We start from the raw sequence: 17,630 nt of genomic DNA on the forward strand, positions 1-17,630 counted from the left end.
TCTATGTGACTCAAACAGATCAAGCTCTGTAGGCACAGGGCTGAGAGGCTAGGCCAGACAGAAGCTTTCTGACTCAGAGGTGTTAGTCATATTCACTCCAGAGATGAGTCCACAACAGGATCTGAAGAACAGAGATTTGAACTTGAAACTTTATTGTTATAGTGAAAAATCTGTGTCCAGCAGGGAGGACCCTGAGCTGCAAAATTAAAAAATTTTAGCTTCTTGTGGCTGGAGACATAGCATGGAGATAAGGCATTTGCCTTGCAGGCAGAAGGATGGTGGTTCGAATCCCGGCATCCTATATGGTCCCCTGAGCCTGCCAGAAGAAATTTCTGATCATAGAGCCAGGAGTAACCCTTGAGCACTGCCGGTGTGACCCCAAAACCAAAAAATAAATTAGCTTCTCTCCATATTTGCACTGCTTCTCCTTCAGATATCCCAACTATGTGTATATGTGGTCCACTGGTGTGTCTCATGGTTCCCATAAGATGAAGTGTGGGGTGTATGCACCAACATCCTTAAATGGATAGCCATTCTGCCTCAGGTAGACTTTGCCCTAAAGACTCACTTCAGTAGATTTCAGTCATACCTGACCCTGTAATGGTAGCAGCGGGTGGGAAAATGAATGAAAATTAATAGCTTTTGAACTGGGGATGTGTTCAGGATCTTTATTTGGTGAAGTTTGTGGCCAGAAAGAGGCCATTGTAGCCTACCCTGTATATATCAGTTAGCCTGTGGACCAGTTAGGATTTCATTCTATTCCATAAAGTTGCCCTCTCCAAGAACTCAAACATTAGTGGATAAGAACTTACAAGAGAGATCTGAAGCGGTGGCGCAGGGCGTAAGGTGTCTGCCTTGCATGTGCTAGCCTAGGTTCGATCCTCTGGAGTCCCATATGGTCCCCAAAGCCAGGAGCGAGTTTTGAGCGAATAGCCAGGAGTGACCCCTTAGCGTCACCGGGTGTGGCCAAAAACAAAACAAAATAAAACAAAAAAGAACTTACAAAAGAATCAAGGGAGAGATGAAACATGGTAGCTACTCTGACAACTTTTATCAAAATCAGAGGGAAATAAAAAGAGAAGCCACATGAAGCAAGAGAAGATGGCAGAGGCCCTGCAGCAACTTGTCTCTCCCTGAATTCATTGCCCCTTGTCTGACCTGTCTGGCTAGTCCCTCCCATGCTGAGGTCATCTGGTCTTTTTTTTTTTTTTTTTTTTTTTGTAATGGAGACTTGATATTTTGAGCGGTGTAAGTAAAGTGGGGAGAAAAAGGAGGCAGCTTCAAAAGTGGAGTTTGCCACTTCTCTCCTCTCATTACCCAACTTGATAGTTGAGAGTCTGCAGTGCGTAACTGCATAGTACAAACCTCACATCTAATCAGTCCCCTGATGCAGTCCTCAAATGGTATCTGTGTATCACTTCTTGTGCCTGACATGAACATTATGCTTGCCACCTGATTGCTTGTAGAGCCAGGAAACCCAGGCTGAAGTGAGCAAGGAGTAATCTTTGAAGGAAAGGAAATAAATCCTAAGTCTTACCTAGACTTTTCCAGGGACATATCTTCACACACACACACACACACACACACACACACACACACACACACACACACACACACACACACACACAAAACAACCAGGAAGAGATAAAAAGTGAAGTAAAACTGTTTTAATTAAAGATTATGAGAAAGGAGACAGAAAGAGAGAGAGAGAGAGCGAGACAGAAAGAGAGAGAGAGAGAGACAGAAACAGAGAGAGGAGAGCTCAATGCATTTAAGAGATAACATAGGTTTCTCCAGGGGTGAGAGTACATATTTCAACAGACCACACTACCAACTGATTTTTTCTCCAACTGACTTCATGTGGGGCTTTCAACATGTAGAGTTCATAGCTAACACATTGATAAGGACCACTTCTTTGTGGTCCACCTTCATGACCTTGTCACAGCTGTTTTTCCTGCTGGAGGTTCTCTCAAGAGAAGACAGGTCTGGTGCTTAAAATCTTGTCAGATTCAGATCCTGAGTCCACAATATGGGTTTGTCCATAAAGCTTTTGTCCTTTAGGACTAAAGGCAGAATAACTTCTTTGAATCTCATCTTGATTTTATTACTTTTTAAAAGTCATTGCCAGCCCATCCCACCTTCCTAGACTCCACCCTCAGCTCTGATTCTATTCTTGAAGAAGTTGGCCAAACTTCAACAGGCCATTGAGAGACCTACTCTGCTCTCTACACAGGGCAGGATGGGTGCATTGTTAAAAGTGGGCCATAAGGGGCCTTCTTCAAATGCTACCTATACACTCTTCTTGCCTCCAACTCACTAGATACTTCTGGTCCTAGTTTTCTTGTTGAATAAACACAGGTGACACCTTACATGAAGATTCAAAGAGGTAGACAATATAGACAGTACGGACTGTTCATTTAAAAGGATGTATGTAAACAAATATTTCTTGTAGCACTGGATACAATAGAAAAGATTTGGAACCAACCTAGATGTCCAAGAACAGATTAGTGGATCAGCAAGATTGATGTTTATCTATCTATTCTCTCTCTTTATATACACATATACACACAAAATGGAATACTCCACAGCAATAACATATGAATCAATCAAGTAATTTGCTGTAGCATGAATGGAATAGGAAAATATTACATTAAAGGAAATATTAAGTGAAGAAGGATAAATACATGATGATATCACTTACATGTGCTAATTAGAATACTAGTATAAGGGAATGCAAGGTTTTAAAGAGGCATTTTCTATATAACCTTTTGCCTCAGAATATAAGAAGGAGAAGAAAAGAAATAGAGGAGAGAGGGGAAAAGGCATGAGAAAATAAATGAGGGTAAAGGTCAAGGGGACTCAAGGACATCTGTTGTTAAGGAAGGACAGAGCTACGTATCCAAATCAGAGCCAATACTGAAATAAAGAGATCCAAACTTTAACAACCAAATTTATAAAGGTACTTGTCAAGATGGCAGGCTGGAAGGGGGAATTATGAATGGGAACATATTAAACAATAGAAAGTTGACAGTGGTAGTGGGATTGGTGCTGGAACAGTATTCGTCTAAAACACGACCATAAATATCTTTGTGAATCACAGAGCTTCAATACAATTTTAAATAATCTCAAAACTAAAAACAAAGTAAAGAAAGTGCTGAATGTTCAATGTAAGTTATTAACAACAGTTGCCATTAAGAGGGAATAGAATTGAGAATGATATTGTTTGGTACCACCTCACTGCAAATGCCAAGCATTGTACTTGAATGTTGGACATTTAATATTTTTTGATAGTGATAAATATTAAAGACTATTCTATATGCCCCAAGAGACACTCTATCCCATTTGATAGACAATGTCAGAGAGATATCTATTTTGATGAGCAATTCTGCTCTGCTTGTACCTGGGAGATATGAAAAAAGTCAGCATAGTCCTGGCATTAGAAGGTGCCAGTGATGACTGTTTAGGTATTTAGATGAGTGCCTCTCACGTGATCATGTGCACACATTGTCACTTTGACATATGGTCAAAATGTAGATTCTCTCTAGAGATATGTCCCCGTGACAGAACACATACCTTATATACATATGGTCCTGCCTTCACTTCCCAGTTACTACCCACAAAAATTAAAGTAAATTAAAATTAGATTCTTACTTTTGGATTGTTAGACTGTGAGAAGGGTCTGTGTACTTTACCCTTTTTCAAAACTCTGTTGGTACTACTCCACTAAAGTATTCTAAAATATACTTTAAGGAAAGTGTAGATAGATAGCAACACACACACACACACACACACCACTCATATTTTATCCATTCTTACAGCCATGATAAATTGCAACAGACTCTGTATAGAAATTCTAACTCTAGGAAATGGAGGCAGTGGAAGTAGGGGTGGACTTTGAGCTTATATTTCAGTCAAAAGTAGTGACTACAGGGGCCGGACTTTATGCTCCAGGATCTAAACCTGCCCTTGTTTGGGCTGAGCAGGATATTGTTTTTCTGCCCTGTGGATGCATCCCATTAAGAGCTTTGATCAAAGCAAACCTTTTCCTTTGTGGCTTAGGGCACATGTTAATAGCGTTGTTATTCGCATGTATCTGCATATATTTGAAAATCAATTCAGCATCTTCTGAGTGGGAGGAGGGGGGAGGACAAGGAGTTGTGCTTAGAGTTTAGGCAGCTGTGTGAAGTTTGGTCCTTGGCATCTCTACTTAAAGGATCCAATAAGCAGGAGGAACTGGAAACTTCCTGGCGATTAAAGAAGGAAGAGCTGAGTTTAGAATCACATCACTGGATGGGTTCACAGAGCCACTGGCTGGAGAGTCCTGCCCTGGAGAGTTTCGCCCCTCTGCAGGCTCTGCCTTCCTCCCAGTGCCCAAGTGTCTTTTAAATGATTTCTCTGAGCCTGTCATCCTCCACCATACGTTCTTTCCATTGTTCTTTCCATCTATTAAAGAAAGCTAATTTGCTTTTTTTTATTAAAAATAAGCAAGAATTTTGATATAATAATCCTGATTTATAAGAGTGTAAAAGTTGACTTCTTTTAAGGGTACATTGTTCCCTCACCACTTATGGGCCCACCGTAGTCAGCCTCTACTTGGTGACCTCAATTCTGGGATCACTGCTTAAGGACTAGTTTTCATTTGACATTATTTGTAGTTTCTCTTTTTGATCTCATTGTTCTCTCTCTCCTCCCTCCCTCCCTCCCTCCCTCCCTCCCTCCCTTCTTTCCTTCCTTCCTTCCTTTCTTCTTCTTCCTTCCTTCTTCCTTCCTTCCTTCCTTCCTTCCTTCCTTCCTTCCTTCCTTCCTTCCTTCCTTCCTTCCTTCCTTCCTTCCTTCCTTCCTTCCTTCCTTCCTTCTTCCTTCCTTCCTTCCTTCCTTCCTTCCTCTCACACCCTAATGTATTCAGGGGCTATTCTAGACTCAATGCTTAGAAATGACTTTTGACACTGGTATCAGATTGATTCAGGGAAAGCCTAAGCAGACACATACAAGGCAATTGCCTTACATCTGTACTATCAGTCTAGACCTTTAGCTAGTTTCTTTTTAAGAGTGAGATCATTTGGAGAAAATAAATATTAACGTTTGATCAGAATAGTCCCTCCAATGCCAGGCCACAGGTAAAATCTTCAACCTTCCCTCTGGCCTCCTTCAGGCCTCCATGCTCAGGCTAAAAAAAAAAGCATTTCTTGTTTTCTCTGTAGCTTTATAAATCTCATCTGTAAGACATAACTTGGGTATAGTTTCATTGAGATGCCTTCCCTGTGTTTTTCTAATCTACCCACAGTCTGTAACTCTTTCAGTTCTCAACTGAAATTCCACTTACTCCCAAATGTCTTCTTCAGAGAAGAACATTTTTTCCTTCCTTCTTACTAAGAGATGCTTTTCTCCTCTTCTTAGATTTTTTCTTATATATTTTCCATTAGTGTTTCATCTATAACTTTACCCTTGTGTCATTTTTGTCTAGATATTAGGAGGAATGTCTTAAAGGCTATCCATGCCTTATCCTGCATACAGTAAGTGCACAATAAAACCTTGACTGAGTACAGGAAAGAATAACAGATAAGAAGATGGCCATGAGCTGTGCTCTCTGGCACTTGCCTTGCAAGTTTACATTCTTCTGCTTCATGTTGACTGAGCACCAACACTGAGCAGACCCACAGCTCTGGCAGTAAGAGGTGACGAGAGGAGAGCCTGGCCCTCCAGGGGTGGTTCTGGGGATTGGGCCATCTCATGTTCTTTGTTTAATTAATTTGGCTGCACTCCAACTAGTTGCTTAATAATAAATGATTTGAAAAATCTGAAAACATCTGATATTTTTACAGATCAGTGACCTGTTAGATGAACAGGCTAAATCTTGTTTAATCTGTGCTTCTGTTCATCAAAGCTGTTTTTTGGTACAGATTGTGACAACCAATGGGATTGTACTTTCATTGTGCCATTTGCCTCCCCATCATCAAAACCATAATAGTATATATTTATGAGCAAATTCTTGGAAGGGAAAGAAGTGAATAAAACCCTCTCATAAAGCCTCAAACAAGAAATCAATGATTGTTAACATTTGGCATATTTCATTCACTTTGTTTTATTTTTAGCAATACATATACGCACAAACATAGCTTGATTCATGCTTTTGTTTTTCCTTCTTAGGATTATACTTTAAGCATTTTCCATATTGTTAAGATATTTTAGAAGTAATTAGTGATTACCTTTAGAATGTTACTGTACTGATGTATCATAATTTTAAAACTGATTGTTAAAGTTAACAATTGAAAGCACCCACCCTATGACCATTTTTATGTGTCAATAATTTTTCTTACTTGACCATTTTATTAACATTATGAAGTAAAATTAGCAAGTTAAAGGGTATGGATGAGTAGTTGAAATTTTTTCTTTAAAATAATTTTTCACCAGTTCTTTGTATTTGAGATGGGTTTAATCTTCCTGTCTTATTTAGATGACCCTGGCCTCAATTATTAAATACACTTTTGTAATTAACAGAGAGCCTGTGGGCTCTGGTCCCCCTCCTTCATTAAATCTCAGCAAGTATCTACAAGATGGTTCTTAAGAAAATTCCCCAACTCATCTGAATCTGCACTGTACATTGACGGTGCAGTGGATCAAATTTTATGACTCTGAGTGGTGGAATTTGAAACAGCAAACTGTAAGTAGACTTGACATCAGAAACTCTTTTTTTTTTTTTCAGTGTATCCCACTGCATTTTGATCTTTCAACTAGAAATATACTGTGAGTACATTTTTTTGCTCTGATAAACCTTGGAAGAGCAATCCCACAGAGATTGCACTGAATGAGTTTGAACCTTCAGCTTCTTCTTGCTTACTGGGTTAAGAGCTCCCTGGCTATAGATGCTTCAAAGTTCTGATTCTCATCTTGCTCTCTTTCCACCATGGGTGAGTTCAGGGGGTTCATTAAAGTCAGCCCTAATGTGCTAGCTAGAATAACCAGTTTAATTGACCTGACTTTTAACACTCTTAATATTTGAATAATGCTCTACCATTTACAGAGCGCTTCCAAGGGCATCAGCTATTTAATCTTTACTCTCTTTCTGTGCATGTTTCTTAGAGTAATTGGGACAGAGAAAGTGATAGACAGCAGGGTTAGTGATGGAAAGAACGTGGGTCCCAGGAGATTTATCTTCCTAATTCCAAATCAACTTAGTGAGTAACTCATTGAATACCTCAGATTCCTTATCTGTGATGAGAATGGTACCGTTGATTCTTATTTTTGGCAGGTTCTATCTGTATTTGTAAACTCAACAACTCAATAAAATATATTTGTAATCCCTCAATGTAGGCTTTTGTTTACACTTTTGTAGTTCTTAACAGACAGGTAAGAAGCAAAAACATTTGATTTACCTAACACATATTCCCAGCTGTGCTCAAATAGGTAAGGCTCAAGTTTCAGTTTTTATACCATAAAAACATATCCTTAGCAAAGGCTAGTTGGTACCATGGGTTTCATATTTGGGCCCTATTTCTTAATGGGAATGCTATTCACTTTGCCCAAGTGTGGTACTTTCTCTTGTTTCTGATCATTGAGCAAAACATGGCTGTGTATGATGTGCTTTCTGAAGAAAAGACATGTGTTAGATAAGCATCATTCAGAGATGAGTCTAGTGCTGGGAGTTCAATGTTAATGAGGAAACAGTAAATATTTAATAAAACTTCTTCAACTGAAATCTACTCTAACAATGTATTCATTGTCTTCCTCCATTGGATGAAGATGTAGCTGAAGCTCACAGGAACCTAACCTCATGTGTCCCTTAGGAGCAACGTTGTAGTACATGAATATTTTGAATAACAATAATCAGCTGTGTCTATTGTCTAGGATCGCAGAATATGTTCACTAAGAATGTAAAAAGCCTAGTGTGTTCCCATTCTATAGTGGGAGTCTATGTTCTGCACTAGGAAAAATCAGGCTTAGAGAAGTTAACTGCATTATTTAAAATCATTGGACCAGAAAATGGCTGGGGTTAGTAGCATATAAACCCTGTCTGTCTGCAGCATTCCTGAAAGCATACAATCTACAATGAGGAAGAATCCCATGTGGGGGAATTAAATACTGCTTAGTTGCTTCTGAGTTTTCTCTTCATTGAAACATTTTATCTACATGGTTGAATTTTGGAAAATCTACTTAGCCTCCTCCGATCCACCATCTTTGTGCCAGGCCCCAATGCTAACCGCATGCCATCTGGTATCTCTTTTTATCCCATAATGATCCCATAAAGTAGGCATTAGGGTAATTGCTGCCATTTTAGAAACATAGAGTTGTAAAATTGTTCAAAGTCACATAACTTGTGCAAAGGGCAAAGATAACAATTCAAATCTTTCTGATTCCAGAGCCTTCATTCCCTACCTTGACCTCAGAGAGTCTCTACACTACTGGAGATTCCACTGAGCAGCAAAACAGCCAGCTGCAATAAAGCAAAAAAAAAAAAAAAAAAAGTGGAGCAGGTATAGAGTTGTCAACTATATTTATCCAGGTAAGGACATTTAAGAGAAAACGTTGGTGTGGATAGCACAATTATTTTGTAACAAAAAGTAATCTTAATTTTATAAGAATTTGAAGAATATAATACCTGATTTTAAAATGCATTTGCCTTCATGAAGACCTCCTAATGTTGTCTTTCTTTGTCTCATTTCGCTCAAAGGAGGACTTGTCATGAACTCGTGGTATTTGGCAATTACAGTTCTGTACTTGATTCTAAGTTATTTCCCCTGTTCATCCTTTACGCTGTCATATCCAGCATGGTAGATTGATGAAAGGGTATCTCCAATCACTTCTCAGTTCCCAAGGCATATTTTAGCATTTGGCCCACTTCTAGTCCAGAGCTGGAGTTTGGTATCACTGCAATAATTGTCAGTCAATTGCCTTGTCTGGGCGGGTTGTACATCAACTTCCACAAAAAGAAGGAAATGTTTGCAATGGCAAATGTATATGCTTGGGAAATAGAATGCATGGGTATATTTCTTGTCCATCTGCTGTCCTTAAAGAAATTCATCAGGGAAAAATGAAAACTTATGGAGGGTAAGTACATTACTCTGGCTTCCCCACCTCTGCCTCATGAATACTTTTCCAAAATAACAGTGGCCCCAGACATGCTAGCCTGAGAATTGTTGCACTTTTCCTTTCACCTACAAATGAGGCATTTTTCATTCTAGAGGCCAGTGCTTGCTTCCTAAAATATAAATAAAATGAGAAGAGCTCATAACAAGTTCAGTGTATTGTATGATTGCTCTGATGTGTTCTGATGTCAGGCTGAGCAATCAGTATGTATACCCCTGAGAACAACCTTGTGACACAGATCTCTCAATCATCCTTACTTGCACATGAAGAGATCAACACTGAGAGGTAAAGTCACTTGTGCTAGCTGAGCCCAGACATGTCTCTCTAATGCTCCTGCAACTGATCCATCTTCTCTGTGCAGCTGCTCTGCTCAATCTGTTCTCTTCCTGTTTCTTATAATGGAACACTGAAACCAACTCTGATTGATATGTTATAAATGTTATTCATATGCCAGATTCAGAGATCTGGGGACACACCCAAGAAGTTTTCAAGAAGTTTCCATTCTATGAGACATGTGTAAGTGACATCAAGGAATCTTTAAGAGAGATGAAAAGTTACATGAAACTTGGGAGAGGAGGAATTGAATTATCATGTACTGTAAGCAAAGATAAGGACAGATCTGAAGCACCACATCAAAAAGGCACTGATATAATCTCCATGGTTTATAGTCTGAGATGTGTGAACCTCAGAGTCAGTGCAGCAGCAAGATTATCAAGGAAACATATTTTGGGAGAGTTGAATACTACTAATAAGAACTCGGACTTTACTATGTATGCAATGGGAGACTCTAAAGTTATTTGGACATAAGATAAACATTACCTGGGTTGAATTCCAGATACAGATATTGTAAATTTATGGTCAAAAATATATTCTCCTTCTAGCTCATACATATTTTACAGAAGACAAGAGAGAAAAAAAATAAAGAAACTAAGAAAGGAATTACAGACAGTAGGGTTGATGCTTAGTTCCTATTTCTTTCAATCAGATCACTCAAATGGTTCATTCCTGGAGGTATATATTAGTTGAAATATTAGAGATATCTTGTAAATCTGCATTTTAATCTTTTTTTTCCTTTAGGATTCTGATTCAAAAGATCTGAATTTAGAACTAAAAATAAATGTTTTGTTTGGTTTTGGTTTAGTTTGGTTTGGGGGCTACTCTTGCCTTTGTGCTCAGTGATCACTCCTGACATGGTATAGGGGACCATATATGGTTCTGAGGATAGAATCCAGGTGTCTGATACAAGGCAGGTGCCCTATCCCCAACACTATGGCTCATGCCACAGGAATGTTCTTAAGCTGCATGGCTGGGATTGACAACCTCTGACTTATATAACTATCTCTAATGGATTTATTGGAAATAATTCTAGCAATACAAGGAATATTTGTTTAAAATTTATTTATATTTAATTTTAGATTATCAGGGATGGGTGTGGTGTTGAGCCATTGTGTGTATGAGAAGCCAATGCTAGACTATCACAGAATCTCAATTAAAAATAAAAAAATTAAAAAAATATTTAAAAAATAAATAAAGCATATAATTTGTGAAGACCTTACCAAGAAGGCTATATATTGGTAGAGATGTATGGAAGCCAGAATTCTCCAGAGAAACACAAACAATAACATATACACACATTTTTTGATTTTGTTGAATACCTTTATTATTTATTTATATATTTTATATATTTATCTATACAAATAGTTGCATTAATATATAAACATTATACAAATATTTATCTTTCTATAGATGTTATTTTAACATATTAGATAGCATTATATTCTTTATATTATATGGGTTTTATGTCATATGAGTTACATATAACATTTGCTTCATAGATATGAGGTGATTTATAAAGTGGCATGTGTGAGATTTATTATGAGGAATTTTTTATGCAATTAAGGAAGCTAGTATAAGCTCTACAATTAGCAAGCTGAAGACTCAGGAGAGCCGAGTATAGTTTTGGGTTTGAAGTCTGGTTGGTGCCAGACTCTGAAAGAGCCAATTCTTCTGTTCAAGTCTAAAGCAGGAAAACAAATGGTGCTCAAACTTAATGCAATTAGGCAGAAAGAAATTCTTTCTTACTCACCTTTTTGTTTCACTTCTTCAAGTATTAGCTAAGACCCACCCATAAGTAGAGAGTGAAATCAGCCTAAATTTACTTATTTCAATGTTAATATCATTCTGAGACATCCAAATAAAATTTAGGAAGCAATTTCAGACAGACATACAGGGAATAACACTGATCAAATACTTGGGCACTCTATGGCCCATCCACATTGATAAATTCCATTAAACATCATAAAATGCCCTATGATTCAATAAAGAAGTAGGATCACATTTATATAGAAGTAATAATATGGGTAACACAGGTTATAATAGCAATAACACAGGTAACAAGAATTATTATCAGTATTACTCTAGTACTTGGCACAATAAATGTTTGCAACTGAATGTATAAAGCAAGAATATTAGTTTAACTGCTAATTGTTTACTAAGTGTTTTCTTGTCCATTATCTTATTTCACCCACACAATGGCTCTGCTGGGCATTTGCAATCGATTTCATTATTACCTTCCATTTTTGAGATGCATTGTGCAAGGTACAAAATAGGATGAATTTATCTACCGAGGGATATAGAATAAGGGGACAGGGACCAAATACAACTCCAAAACTTTTGTAACCTTTTCACTGTATGCCATAATTTTTTTGCAGATTAATTACTGGCAAAAGACATGCATGACTCTCAGCTGTCCTCTCCTTACTATCAGCAGTTTTCTGTTTTTATGACTTCATCTATTGCTCTCTCTAAATAGAAATGAAGCCCAAATTAACAAGTGAAGACCAAGAGATATGTTTGTACTTAATACTACTAACAGGCAGTATAATTACAAGAAAGCTGAGAGTGTTGCTTGACAAACAAATTAATAATAATAAAAAAAAAAAAAAACCTTGTGCCAATCTCAAGTCTAAATTACATAGCAGAAGGCAAGAGGCTGGGTTTGACAGTTGTGGGCTAACAACCCTGAAATATATCTACATTATGAGAGAGGACTTTGGAGGTCTATCTTTTGGAGTTGGCTAGAAAAACATCCTAATGAACTGCTTTCGTGTTCCTTCATGATTTCAGGAGTGATCTCTATTTCTTATAAGATCAAGTTTTACTACGATTGGGAAAACTGCTTACTAAGAAGGTCTTCTAGTCCATTTATATACTGGCTATAGTTAAACAAACCTGTCCAATTAATCAGAGGTCATTAGATTAATATATAGTTCTTTGCCTTGTTTTTTTTTTGTAACAAACTCTTAGGAATAGACTTACATAAAACATACCCTATAACTACTATCTTTCATAAAACATTTATTTGACAACATTTATTAATTGGAAATCTTTGCTAGTAAGTAAAGTTTCAGAGGCACATATATAGTTGCTCACCGTTTTGTACAGGAAATTTCAACTCTGGATATATAGATTATCAAAGGGTATTTTAGGACTAAGCATGCAACCAAGGACATTCAATCCCTGGCACCACAATTACATTTTTTTAAAACTACCTATAAAAGAATGTAATTTTGTGGCCCTAGCTCAGGAACTTAGTTTAAAATGGAGTCCAGGCATCAGTGAATTTTAAAGTCTTTGAAGGTGATTTTGACATGCAGAATACCACATTTCATGGGAAAAATAATTACACAATTAAGTAAGATGTATTGTTTTAAATATAAAGAGAGGCATATATAGTACCAGTAGGTGACGGAAATGTTGGAGTCTTCTAAAGACCATGGAAAAGTCTTATTGAAGTTGTTATTTTATATTTTAGAATATCAGGGATATTCACTTAAAAATTTTGGGATAACATTTTACTAGTTTAGTATATAAGCTTCATGATAAGATGGAAATGGGGAAAATACTAGATGGCATATGCCAAGGTTCTTAGAGAAAAGATGTCAGTGTCACTGAAGAACTGTTTTGTTTAGTTCTTTAGTGGGGCAGAAGTGTTTGAGTGTATGTACTAATAGTCACTTACTTTTTCATGCACAAGAAGTCATTGTGCATCTGAGTTGTGTGAGGCACTGTATCAGTGATTTAAAAATAAGAAGAGGCAAACTAAATCAAAGACAGAACCAGGTAGTTTATTAGCTTTGTTGGAGAATTACTGTCACTTAGTCTTGAACTGTTTGTTTTCTTTTCAAAAAATATAAATGCTATCTTCAGCTCTGTGGGCTAGAGTTTGCTAACTCTGAGAGAAAAGGGCCTGAACCCTTTACTGGGACAGGAGTAATGTGCATGCTCCCCAGAGGAGAAACAATGAGCCACATGGAAGAGAGACTGAGCTTGGCAAATAAATTACATGTATGGTCCATTCCCCAGGCATGAGCAACAGAACTGCAAGCTGGATGTGGCAGCAACATGAGTCTCTAAGTCTGTGCTATTCTGTGAGATAGCCATGAAACTTGTCCAGCTCCATAGCACCTGAAATGTGGTTTTCAGACTGAGATGGACTGGAAGGGTGAAGTATACTTGAGCATCATGCTCAAAACTTGGCAGGAGGGGCCCAGAGAGATAGCACAGTGGTGTTTGCCTTGCAAGCAGCTGATCGAGGACCAAAGGTGGTTGGTTCGAATCCCGGTGTCCAATATGGTCCCCTGTGCCTGCCAGGAGCTATTTTTGAGCAGATAGCCAGGAGTAACCCCTGAGCACTGCCGGGTGTGGCCCAAAAACCAAAAACCAAAAAAAAAAACAAAAAACAAAAAAAAAACTTGGCAGGAAAAAGAGAACAGACTATTATTATATTACATATTGTTTATGCATGGAAATAACCAAAAGTTAGATAGGTTAACTAAAATGCTTCCATACATTTTGTTATTTCTTTTTACCCTCTAATACAAGCTACTAAAACTTAAAAATTATGCTTGTGCACAAGATCATGTTTCTACCAGACCATCCTCTCCAAATAGCTAGACTTCTCAGAATTTCCCTCTATACTACTAGTATACTTTGCAGGTATACATGTGCCAGAGGTCATAGGCCAGTATTTACTTGGGCAAGTACACATAAATCCTTTCTTTTCTCTTCATCCACACTCCTTTCTTACTAACCAACCCTGTTTGGGGTTAGGATAAAAGGTAGGAGGGCTGTTGTCTAAAATGAAAACAAAACAAAACAAAAAAACACAGGAACAACTGAATACAAAATAGAAGCTGATTATACAACTTAATTTGGGAAAAATGTTCACCAGACTGAACTGGAGAACAGCTTCAAAGCCAGGGAGTTAGAGTCTGGATTTATGTGCAGCAGAAATAGAGCAATGTAATGGCTTAAACATATTCTAGTAATTTTCCAGGAAACTCATATTTATGAGGGTGAAGGGTGAGCATATACAGTTGAAGAACATACAAAGCACATAATTTAGATGTACAGAAAATGAAGGAGAGATTTCACTGTGTATGGTGTCAAAGACCAAAGATGTTCAGGTCAAAAGGTTCTACTGTGTAGCCTCTGCTGATCAGAAGTGTTTAGCCAGGGTCCTGGCAGAAAAATTTTGAGTCAGTAAAAAATACTGAGGCAGCCTCTCCCAGGAAGAAGTAGACACCCCCACAAAAAACTAGCCTCAGACTAGTTTCTTTTAGGATTCTTCTAGGATTTCCTAATCCCATAGAGCTCTAAATTTTTGCATGGGAGAGGAAGGTGAGGAGGAAGGAAGGAAACAGGAGGGAAGGAAAAAGATGCAAAAATCTTTGATAAGGCTAAGAAATCATATTTAGCTTAGAAACAGAGGAAAGAGACCATCCCATGATCATACTTCCCCAAATTCCCTTCATAAGTCTCCATCCTTTTATTTATAGAACTGAGAAGCCTTGTATTCACCTGTGATTAGGCTTTACTTAGTCCTGATGGAAACTTTTTATTTTGGAATGGAAACTGCATTTTTGACTTAAAGATCATACAGAACTATAGGTTGGTTAGCTAAAGAAGTTATGGAATTTTTTTTTAGAAAGGGAAGGAAGGGAAAGTGCATTTATTTCCTATTTATTAACTTTTTGCTGGAGAATTTTTAAATCTCATATAAAGGTAGGGAGACTATTGCTCAAAATATTAACTTACCCACTAATCAGTTCCAACAGTCCTAATATTCTGCCAATTTTATTTTGTTCAACATCCTCTTTTGAGGAGTGAGATATGAGACCCAAGTATTTTAAATACTTTACTATAGAAGTAATATAACATAGAATTTCTTGGGGCTAGTGTGAGAGTACACCAGTAAGGCACTTACCTTGCATGTGGCTGACCTGGCTTTGATTCCCAGTATCCCATATGGTCTCCCAAACCCACCAGGTATGATCCCTGAGTGATTAACCAGGAGTAAGCACTGAGAACTGCTATATATGGCCTTCTCCCCTACCAAAAGCAAAAGAATATCTCATGCTTATTTTATTTTAAGGAGATGCTGGAAGTTAAAAAATAATATATATATTATAGTATATGGTGAGTATGCCTATTAGCACACCAGTCTCAATATTTGTAGTAATAATCATGATAAAAATTATACTAAATGAACTGCATAATTTTTGAAATTTTATCCTCTTATTTAATGAAGTTCACAGTGGAGGTAGGTGGGGCAATTATGACCTAATTGGGACCCTCACCAGCCACTATCAAATTCACTTGACTTACTGGGAGACATTTGCACATGGCTTCCTGAAGTCAATCAATTGAGTCTGCCACAAACTTCCAAAGCACCCTATGCATTTCAGTCCTGCAACAATAGAAGCCAAGAGAAGAGTCTCAAAGATCAGCTGTCTTTCCCAGCACATTAAACTTACAGGTCTACATGAGGCAATTGTTTGGCACTTAATGGCTTGGAGAGCTCTTGAGTGATGCTTCAGGGAAAATTGAAGACCAGACAAATATTTAAAGCATTCAGATGCTCTGTGGCTAGAGATCTGACTTCTGAGGAAACTCAGCTCATGGGCTCTGTCTCTAGGTATTTTTGGCAAGGGCATTCAAGAGACCAAATTCTGTAGCAAAATGAATTTTCTGGCAACTGCTTGGAAACTGTATTTCCCAGACTGACAGAAGTAGTTTAGCTTGTCAAAAGGCAAAGGAAGAGTCTTGACCACTGCTTTCTGCCTCTAGTTCCCAGTCCTATTGAGTCTCATAGCAGCATTCATTCCTGTGTTCTTTACACATTAATTGGAAAAAATATTTTACATTGCTTATAATTGAGCTGAAGCATTCCTGCTTGTCTGTTAGCAATCTCACCTGCTTTTTAACCTTTGTGCTGTTTCTATTCCTATGTTTGCACCCAGTCTTCATTCTCTTAGTTCAATTCTGCTTTGGCAATACAAGTGGCCTCTCTAGTCATCCTCCTCAGATATGGTCTTTTGTCCACATCCCGCGCTTTCTTCACTTTCCCCCATTTTTCAAGCTGTGGTTATTCATCTGGCTATAATCTCCCTATTCACTGCTATACTTAGTCCTTTGAGTTCCACCCTATTTCTGGTTGTAGTAGTTCTCTTATTCCCCTTTGACTTTACCTGAAGCTATATCTGGTCTCTATCACTAGTAAACTTGGGTGTAAAATCACCCCTGCACTGTATCTCCAACCCCAGGTGAATGAGCCTGAATCAGTGTCGGAAGAAATAATACAGACCAGGCTGAGGGTGAAACATGTGTAGTATGGCAGTCTTTTTACCTTGCATGGAGCCCTGCTACCTGCCAGAACTACAGTGTTTGTTGAGTATAAAGACCACCCCAAGGTGGGGCAGTATCCCGACCCTGTCCTGTCCAGGTTTACATATAAAACAATCTTTGTTTTGAGTGAAATCATGTTGTAAACAAACAGATGCGAAGAAACCAGAGATGAACTTTGTTTTAGGTGAAATAAGGTGTAACCCAACGCTTGGACAAATCACTTAACATTTCAACCTTCAGTTTCCTCATCCACAGAATATGCTAGAGTAACTACCTACCTCATAGGGTAGAGATTAAATCTATGGAAAGATGGGAAGCAGTGGCTAGCACACAGTTCCTTGCTATGAAGGTTATCTACTTCTATTTAGTTCTGTGTTCAATGCATGATGCCATATGAGAAAGATTAAACCCAGTGAGAAATTCTGTCTCCTCCCTGTCTTGATCTCAGCTGTTTTACCCATTTTACAGCTGTGCTCTCAAGTCACCTCAGGAGAGAACAGCTTTGTCTCTAGGACCTACTATTCCTTTTCCTGGGTAGAATAATTTATTGAAATACTCATCGAAATTATAGCTGTCCTTCCCTTAAAGAAATAGCTTTCATTTCTCCTGATTAAATATTAATAATGATGGAAAAAAGGTGGTAATGATGAGTTTCTCTCTTGAAACATTCCATTTCACAAAATTTCTGTATGGAGACACATTCTCTGTCATCCATTTACGGTCTGGTGAGGATGCTGAAATACAGTCAAGGCTTCTTACAAGAATTCTAGAGATAATGGCCGTAAAAAAGCAGAATGAGTTATTTTAGGTGATTAGTGACCATGGCTTCATGTAGAAGTGGTATTTAAGCACTTTCT

At 37.9% G+C, this 17,630-nt stretch overlaps 1 long non-coding RNA gene across 1 annotated transcript in view; it reads left to right on the plus strand.

Moving 5' to 3' along the window:
• The window catches only part of LOC126010988 (uncharacterized), a 585,811-nt gene that overhangs the window by 198,834 nt on the left and 369,347 nt on the right, over positions 1–17,630 (plus strand). Inside the window, exon 2 of the long non-coding RNA XR_007496744.1 lies at positions 8,358–8,500. This is a non-coding gene — a long non-coding RNA (uncharacterized LOC126010988). The remainder of the gene's footprint in view (positions 1–8,357; positions 8,501–17,630) is intronic.

Source organism: Suncus etruscus, chromosome 6, assembly GCF_024139225.1.
Source record: "Suncus etruscus isolate mSunEtr1 chromosome 6, mSunEtr1.pri.cur, whole genome shotgun sequence".
Taxonomy (NCBI): domain Eukaryota; kingdom Metazoa; phylum Chordata; class Mammalia; order Eulipotyphla; family Soricidae; genus Suncus; species Suncus etruscus.